The sequence below is a fragment of the Mytilus edulis genome, chromosome 6 (genome assembly GCF_963676685.1).
Source record: "Mytilus edulis chromosome 6, xbMytEdul2.2, whole genome shotgun sequence".
Taxonomy (NCBI): Eukaryota; Metazoa; Mollusca; class Bivalvia; order Mytilida; family Mytilidae; genus Mytilus; species Mytilus edulis.
In genome coordinates, this window is record NC_092349.1 from 32,691,911 (window position 1) to 32,701,789 (window position 9,879).

Sequence of the window (9,879 nt, forward strand, 5' to 3'; positions counted from 1 at the left end):
AACACCATCAAAAACTGGGGGTCTCAGGTGCTCCGGAATAGTAAGTATATCCTGCTCTACATGTGGCACCCATCGTGTTGCTCATGCTATAACAAATCCAGCGAATAGTACAATTATGTAGGTCACATTCATTAATTTAAAAGGGATTGAAGCTTACTGTTCAGTGTCAGCCTACTTCGGCTCCGTGTTCAAGACAGTACTTAGATCTATAATGGTTTTTCTTTTTTGCAAATTGTGACTTGGATGGAAGGTTGTCTCATTGGCACTCATACAACATCTTCAAATATCTATAGATCGTGAATGCCATGTTAGCCAAGAAAAGATTAAATCATAATAAAAGATCAAGAATAAAATGCTTTATTTTGGTTTTTTTTTCGTTGGCTTTATATAACAAGTACAAAGACAAGACAAACTAATTTTTCAAAATGTTCTAAATTAAGTCTGAATAAAAAAAATTCCTTCATCAAACACCATCAAACAGCTAGTTTCATCTTATTGCTCAGCAGTTGTTTCACAGCCTGAAAGTATAAAATAGTAGAAATAAAAACCATTTGTTCTATACCTATATAAACTCTTTTTCATTTTAAAATATTAAAAAAAAAAGAAAGGAGAATCTTCCTTGTACAGAATATGAGATCGGTTAATGAATGCCCAGTGGCAAGTATTTCATTATAGTCTGGAGAATCAAAGATATATATTGGTTACCTAATGCCCAGTCACAAATATTTCATTATATTCAGGATGATCAAAGATATAGATTGGTTAATTAATCCCAGTGGCAAATATTTCATTATATTCAGGAGGATCAAAGATATAAATTAGTTAATTAATGCCCAGTTGCAAATATTTCATTATATTCAGGAGGATACAAAACAAATATATCAAATACTGTTTAGATCTGCAATTTCTTTGATTTGATCCTTTACAAATGTTCTTTAAATTAAATGTATTAACGGGAAAGGTTGCTGCTTTTAACAAATAAGTTTGTAATTTTGGTGGTCACTGTTGTACTCCAAATATAAATCTATGCAACAGAGGTATCAGATGATTACCAGCAATTGCCATTGTAAGTTCGGTCACATTTATTTATCAATAATTTATCATACTCAAATATATTGAGACACATTATATATTTTTTCAATAAACTATCGATATCAAATGGCAGCAAATGGACTTAAGATCCCGCTAACATATTTCCGACCGCCACATTGTGTATGTATGTGCCTGTCCCAAGTCAGGAGCCTGTTATTCAGTAGTTGTCGTTTGTCTATGACATACATGTTTGAATTTGTTCATTATGTACACAAATTAGGTCGTTAGTTTTCTCGTTTAATTACATTGTCTCATCAATGCCCTTTGTAGCTTTCTATGCCGCGGTACATGCTTTGCTCATTGTTGAAGGCTATACAGTGACCTATAGTTTTTAATTTCTGTGTCTCTTAACTTAGTGGGGAGAGTTGTCTCATTGGCAATCATACCACATCTTCCTTTTTATAATAAATATTTTTACAATATTTGAACTATAAATCAAATAAAAAAATCATTCTACTAGTATTTATAATTAAAGGGCCCTTCGGTACATATTAATTACAAACAAGAAAATAATAATAAAAAAAAATACTACTTAATAATTGTTATTTGACAATTTACATAATTATATTCTTTTCTCTGATAGCAAATAGTATAAACATTACAGCCTTCTGTCATCTAACTATATAATGCAGTTCATTTGGAATTATATTATGGCAGTTAAAAAATATATGGAACTATATAGCTTTAATTGTCATGCAGACTCTGAATGAAGCTATTTTCATTTATTATCCCGCATAGTGCCTCAATAGTTTTACCTGGAAAGGGAATTAACCCAATATGTCTGAATTACAAACCATCACTGTCCATAATAGTTATCCTCGAGTGATTTCGAGCGAATGATTATCAGTGTGAAGAGTATAATACTCCAGTTTTCTTTGTGAAGAAATTGAAACATAGTATTAATTAAAAAAATATTGTTAATCACAGATATCAAAGTTGTATTAAATATGGACACTTCTACGGAGCGCCGATTTTATAATTCCAATGAGAAAATATTTCATGTGGTTTGTAACGTCGTGAACGTTCACGGCTATCTTTTTTCTCCTTTTCTTAGACGAAACATATCATCTTTAACAGGGTCGCGCCTTGCTCATGTAGAACAGATCAACACATACCCAACATGATTTTACGGAGAAAATATTCTAGATTTTGGAAAAGTATGGATCCCCCCATTATTTTTGGAAATAACACTTATTTTTGGCAAAAACATTAAGAAAATGTCGTTAATATTAAAAATTTCCTACCTTCTTCTACACTTTTACTCGAGATACTTACAAAATCAGATTCCTGGTTTATTTCTGCATTTGTGTGTCAATTTTCGTTGTCTGTTTACCTTTCTATAAATAGCGCGAGGAACGGAAAGGGTTAGCATTTGTCTGTCTCGATAGCTGAAAACTGATGTTACGGCAACTCTTATCGTAAACAAGTAGTTATTATACCTGAAGCTTACTTGTAGATCAAAATTATTTGACCGCATTGACCAAAACTGACCGTATGTGCACTTTATTTTGTCAATCTATATACCCGCAACTAAATAAGCCATATTTTTTATCTCATGATTCAATGAAAAATAAAATGGACAGCAAAATTCCAATATAATAAGAACATATTTTTGTTCGCATAAATTTAGGGTGCCAGCATGTTCTCTTTTTACCCAAAATACTGATACGTAACAAAATTTCAGTAGTTTTGATACCTCAAGCTGACTTGTACAACACAATTATTTGACCGCATTGACCTAAACTGACCATATGTGCTCTTTAATTTGTCAATTTATATACCCGCATAGTAAATCAGTCATATTTTTTATGTGAGGATTCAATGTATCATACAATGAATAGCAATATTGCAATATAATAACAACAAAGTTTTGATCGCATAAATTCAGGGTGCCAGCATGACTCTTTTTACTCAAAATACTGATACGTAACAAAATTTCAGTAGTTATTATACCTGAAGCTTACTTGTAGATCAAAATATTTTGACCGCATTGACCAAAACTGACCATGTGTGCACTTTAATTTGTCAATATATATACCCGCAAATAAATAAGCCATATTTTTTATGTCAGGATTAAATGGATAATACAATGGACAACAATATTGCAAAACAATAAGAAACAAATTTTGTTCGCATAAATATAGGGTACCAGCATGTCCTCTTTTTACACTAAATACTGATACTTATCAAAATTTCAGTAGTTTTGATACCTCATGCTGACTTATTCATCAAAATTATTAGACCACATTGACCAAAACTGACCAAATGTGCACTTTAATTTGTCGATCTATATACCAGCATAGTAAATCAGCAATATTGCAATATAATCATGATAATAACAACAAAGTTTTGATCTCATAAATTTAGGGTGCCAGCATGTCCTCCTTTTATTCAAAACATTGATACGTAACAAAATTTCAGTAGTTTTGATACCTCATGCTGCATTTGATGACTCGTACAACAAAATTATTTGACCACATCAACCAAAACTGACCATATGTGAACTTTAATTAGTAAATCTATATACCCGCATAGTAAATCAGCCATATTTTTTATGTCAGGATTAAATGGATAATACAATGGACAACAATATTGCAAAACAATAAGAAACAAATTTAGTTCGCATAAATATAGGGTACCAGCATGTCCTCTTTTTACACTAAATACTGATACATATCAAAATTTCAGTAGTTATTATACCTGAAGCTTACTTATAGATCAAAATTATTTGACCGCATTGACCAAAACTGACCATATGTGCACTTTAATTTGTCAATCTATATACTGTGGATTCATTAATATTCGTTGGATACCAATTTTCGTGGATTTCGTGGGTACAGGAGAACCACGAATTCAAATGTTCAACGAAACACAAATTTTGTAAAGGAATGAGTGTAGACTTTGCCAAAACCACGAAATTAAATATCCACGAATATGAAAGTTTTCCTCCAACCACGAAAATTGGTACCCACGAAAATAAATGAATCCACAGTACCCGCAAATAAATAAGCCATATTTTTTATCTCATGATTCAATGAAAAATAAAATGGACAGCAATATTCCAATATAATAAGAACATATTTTTGTTCGCATAAATTTAGGGTGCCAGCATGTTCTCTTTTTACCCAAAATACTGATACGTAACAAAATTTCAGTAGTTTTGATACCTCAAGCTGACTTGTACAACAAAATTATTTGACCGCATTGACCAAAACTGACCATATGTGAACTTTAAATTGTAAATCTATATACCTGCATAGTTAATCAGCCATATTTTTAATGTTGGGATTCAATGTATAATTATAATCGACAGCAATATTGCAATAAAATAACAACAAAGTTTTGATCGCATAAATTTAGGATACCAGCATGTCCTCCTTTTATTCAAAATATTAATACGTAACAAAATCTCAGTAGTTTTCATACCTCAAGCTGACTTGAACAACAAAATTATTTGACCGCATTGTCCAAAACTAACCATATATGCACTTTAATTTGTAAATCTATATACCCGCAAAGTTAATCATCCATATTTTTTTATGTCAGGATTCAATATATGATACAATGGATAGCAATATTGCAATATAATAAGAACAATTTTTTGTTCGCATGAATTTAGAGTACCAGCATGTCCTCTTTTTACTCAAAATACTGATACGTAACAAAATTTCAGCAGTTTTGATACCTCATGCTGACTTGGACATCAAAATTATTTGACCGCATTGACCAAAACTGACCATATGTGCACTTTAATTTGTAAATCTATATACCCGAAAAGTAAATTAGACATATTTTTTAGGTCAGAATTCAATGTAAAATACAATAGACAGCAATATTCCAATATAATAAGAACAAATTTTTGTTCGCATAAATTTAGGGTGCTAGCATGTCCTCTTTTTACCCAAATTACTGATACGTAACAAAATTTCAGTAGTTTTGATACCTCATACTGACTTGTACAATAAAATTATTAGACCGCATTGACCAAAACTGACCATATGTGATCTTTTAATTAAATTGTAAATATATATACTCGCATAGTTAATCAGCCATATTTTTAATGGTGGGATTCAATGTATAATTATAATCGATAGCAATATTGCAATATAATTACAACAAAGTTTTGTTCGCATAAATTTAGGATACCAGCATGTCCTCCTTTTATTCAAAGTATTGATACGTAAATTTTTTTTAGTAGTTTTGATTAGTGTTGTCAATGGTTAACCGGTAAACCGGTTAATCGGTCGAACGACCGAATACCGAAGACCAAAAACGCTAACCGGTTAACCGGACGTTTTTTCAATTTCGATAGATTTAATATAAAGTTAATCTTTAATAAATTAATTAAAGTTCTGGGTAGGATCTTTAAAAAACATAATTAGTAAACATGTTTTTTTAACAGTTACTTTAAATCAGTAATGAGATTTAATTTTATTAATTACTTCATTATTTCGTTTTCGATCTAATTTTGTGTAAACCTACATTTAAATGTGCAACCTCCGTAGTGCAAGGGTTAGTCTTACTTTAAATTCAAAAATTGTGAAATACAAACCAATGTGAATGTACTCAATGTATAAGTGAAAGTACGAGTAACTTGCTTAAAGAAAAAGTCGGCGAAGAAACAGGTCTTACAGCATGCACAATGCCTATAGTTGTTAATTTCTGTGTCATTGTGGTCTCTTTGAAGAATTGTCTCATTGGCAATCATACCACATCTTCTTTTTTTGATTTAAAAAAATAATTTCAAATTGAAACACACTCCATTAATTTCGGAGACAACAAGAGAAAAGGAAAAATAATCGGTTTCAGACATATGACATATTCAATTCTACGAGATTAAGATTGTTCTTTTTTAGATTTTTTAATCTGAAGTTGGTACAAACGCTATAGTTGGATACGGTGTTTTTGATTATCAAAAGTCAAACTTCGCCAGGCATCCTCACAGCCAAGCCTTATAATGCTGAAGAAAAGATCAATTCTAAAAGCGTATTGATGACTTGGATGAAAGGTTGTCAAATTGACATTCATACCACATCTTATATCTATGTGTAGGTTCTATTCAAACACCGACTTAAATTACCAGTTAACCGGTTAATCGGTTGAACGATTATCCGAGTAATCGGTTAGGCAAAAGTGAACGATTTGACAACACTAGTTTTGTTACCTCATGCTGACTTTACAACAAAATGATTTGACCGCATCGACCAAAACTGACCATATGTGAACTTATATATCTAATCAGCAATATTTTGAATATCAGGAGTCTTTAGTAGGACCATAAATGTACATGTAATCAATAATATTGGGAAACTATACATAAATGCAAATAAAAATCGGCATAAAATGAGATTTTCAGCATTTCATCTCTTTATTTAAAATAACAGTCACTACATATATAGTAGTTCATGATGGTGTGTAAAACAAAACTATTATGCCGCATCATCAAAGTACCAACACTGACCTGTCTGAATACAACTTATAGCTAATCCCGGCTGACCAAGCCGATTAAACTTTTTGCACATACGACAATCACTTTTCCATTAATGCGTCAGATATTTTGTTTGATGACATCCAAATTTTACTGGAACCTGTGTGATATCCACCAATGGTGGACAACTAGCGATATTAAGGTGTATTCATTTGTAAATACTACCCTAGTTATAATGATAAAAAATTCTGGAATAGTATACTGTTTATCTATTATGTCGGTTGATTGCTTTTGGTTATAGTTAAACCTCAAGTGGCAACTATTTCATTATTAAACGTGCGCATTGAGTATTATTCGCAGACGTCCCATATCTCAATTAATCGGCAAAGACTAATCTCTTGACCAATCTGACGCATTTGACGAGATTGTTATAGTTTTACCACACCGTGTGCTTACGGACAGTGTACAATTTCTGTTAGAATATTCTGCGGAAAATAGAATAGTTAATCCAATGCAAACAAGTTGAATAACAATGAAATATCCATGCATGTTCAAATTTATGCATAAAGTAAATTTAAGGAAGGGACAGGTAAAAAACGGGGAACGAAGCAATGTCGACAATGTTGTTGACATCCCGTGAATATCGCTCCGAAGTGTTGGAAAACCTTTCTATCCGCCTTCTAATAAAAAAAAAACACTCTATGCGATTGTATAGGCATTTTTTTTAATTTAATTAAGAATACATGTATATCAAATAAAAAACTAGAGGCTCTAAAGAGCCTGTGTCGCTCACCTTGGTCTATGTGCATATTAAAAAAAGGACACAAATGGATTCATGACAAAATTGTATTTTGGTGATGGTGATGTGTTTGAAGTTCTTACTTTACTGAACGATTTTGCTTCTTACAATTATATCTATCATGAACTTTGCCCATTAGTAACAGAGAACTATATTTGGTAAAAATTTACATAAATTTACCAAATTAATGAAAATTGTTAAAAATTGACTATAAAGGGCAATAACTCCTTAAGGGGTCAATTGACCATTTAGGTCATGTTGACTTATTTGTAGATCTTACTTTGCTGAACATTATTGCTGTTCACAGTTTATCGCTATCTATATTAGTATTCAAGATAACCAAAAAACGGCAAAATTTCTTTAAAAATTACCAATTGGAGGGCAGCAACCCAACAACCAGTTGTCCAATTCATCTGAAAAATTCAGGGCAGATAGATATTGACTTGATTAACAATTTAACTTCTTGTCAGATTTGCTCTAGATGCTTTGGTTTCATAGTTATAAGCAAAAAACTGCATTTTACCCTTATGTTCTAATTTTAGCTGTGGCGGCCATCTTGGTTGAATGGCCAGGTCATCGGACACATTTTTCAAACTAGATACCCCAAAGATGATTGTGGCCTAGTAGTTTCAGCGGAGATTTTGTAAAAGATTACTTAGATTTATGAAAAATGGTTAAAGATTGACTATAAAGGGCAATAACTCCTAAAGGGGTCAACTGACCATTTTGGTCATGTTGACTTATTTGTAGATCTTACTTTGCTGAACATTATTGCTGTTTACAATTTATCTCTATCTATAATAATATTCAAGATAATAACCAAAAACAGCAAAATTTCCTCAAAATTACCAATTCAGGGGCAGCAACCCAACAACCGATTGACCGATTTATCTGAAAATTTCAGGGCAGATAGTTCTTGACCTGATAAACATTTTTATCCCATGTCAGATTTCCTCAAAATGCTTTGGTTTTTGAGTTATAAGCCAAAAACTGCATTTTACCCCTATGTTCTATTTTTAGCGGTGGCGGCCATCTTGGTTGGTTGACCAGGTCACGCCACACATTTTTTAAACTAAATACCCCAAAGATGATTGTGGCCAAGTTTGGATTAATTTGGCCAAGTAGTTTCAGAGGAGAAGATTTTTGTAAAAGATTACTTTAATTTACGAAAAATGGTTAAAAATTGACTATAAAGGGCAATAACTCCTAAACGGGTCAACTGACCATTTTGGTCATGTTATCTTACTTTTCTGAACATTATTGCTGTTTACAGTTTATCTCTAACTATAATAATATTCAAGATAATAACCAAAAACAGCAAAATTTCTTCAAAATTACCAATTCAGGGGCAGCAACCCAACAACCGATTGACCGATTCATCTGAAAATTTCAGGGCAGGTAGATCTTGACCTGATAAACATTTTTACCCCATGTCAGATTTGCTCTAAATGCTTTGATTTTTGAGTTATAAGCCAAAAACTGCATTTTACCCCTATGTTCTATTTTTAGCCGTGGCGGCCATCTTGGTTGGTTGACCGGGTCACGCCACACATTTTTTAAACTAGATACCCCAATGATGATTGTGGCCAAGTTTGGTTTGATTTGGCCCAGTAGTTTCAGAGGAGAAGATTTTTGTAAAAGTTAACGACGACGGACGACGACAGACGACGGACGACGACAGACGACGGACGCCAAGTGATGAGAAAAGCTCACTTGGCCCTTCAGGCCAGGTGAGCTAAAAAGAGAATTTGTATAATATCTACTAAAGTCTAGCGAGTAAATATTAAATGATATCTGTGGAAAAACAATGCGAATGTTGTTTACGTATTTTAATGAAAGTTCAAGTCTGATATGAAAACGATATACTGTCATAAGCAGACCTGTCCTCAGGTCTGGTCAATAGCAGACTTGTCCACAGGTCTGGTCAAAAGCTGACCTGTCCTCAGGTCTGGTCAGGAGCAGACCTGTCCACAGGTCTGGTCTGAGGCAGACCTGTCCTCAGGACTGGTCACTAGCAGACTTGTCCACAGGTATAGTCTGGGGCAGAGCTGTCCTCCGGACTGGTAAAAATCAGACTTGTCCACAGGTATGGTCTGGAGCAGACCTGTTGATTGGTCTGCGGCAGTCCTTAAAAAAGCAGACCTGTTGATTGGTCTGCGGCAGTCCTTAAAAAAGCAGACCTTAGGTCTTGTCCACCAACGACGAAGTTAACTTGCTTGACATGCTTAAAAATTCTCAAGTTTACTTAGAAAGCAGTCAACAAGTTAACTCTAAATTAAATTTTGTCAAGGTTAGGACCGCACCCATCTGTATATACCTTGCCAAAAGTGTTGTTATAGGATTAAACACATTTTCATAAAGATTATTGATGTGTAAAACTGGGTTGATTAACTTATAAACTGAATAAAAGTCTACATATCAATAGCCTTAGCTTTCAACAAATTTTTTTTAATCCTTATTCTTAAGTCCAATGTTCGCGATTTTGGATTTACATGTAACGGTTCTATAAGTTTCACCCAATGCACAATCTGACAGGTCGTACATAAGGAGATGGCCGCCA

The 9,879-nt window shown here is 33.0% G+C and overlaps 1 long non-coding RNA gene across 1 annotated transcript; it reads right to left on the reverse strand.

Moving 5' to 3' along the window:
- Positions 1 to 334: 334 nt before the first annotated feature.
- Positions 335 to 2,476, reverse strand: LOC139526064 (uncharacterized). Its single transcript, XR_011665112.1, has 2 exons — positions 2,368 to 2,476; positions 335 to 518 (listed from the first exon to the last, which is right to left on the reverse strand). It is a non-coding gene; the product is annotated as an uncharacterized lncRNA (long non-coding RNA).
- Between the last annotated feature and the right edge of the window lie 7,403 nt (positions 2,477 to 9,879).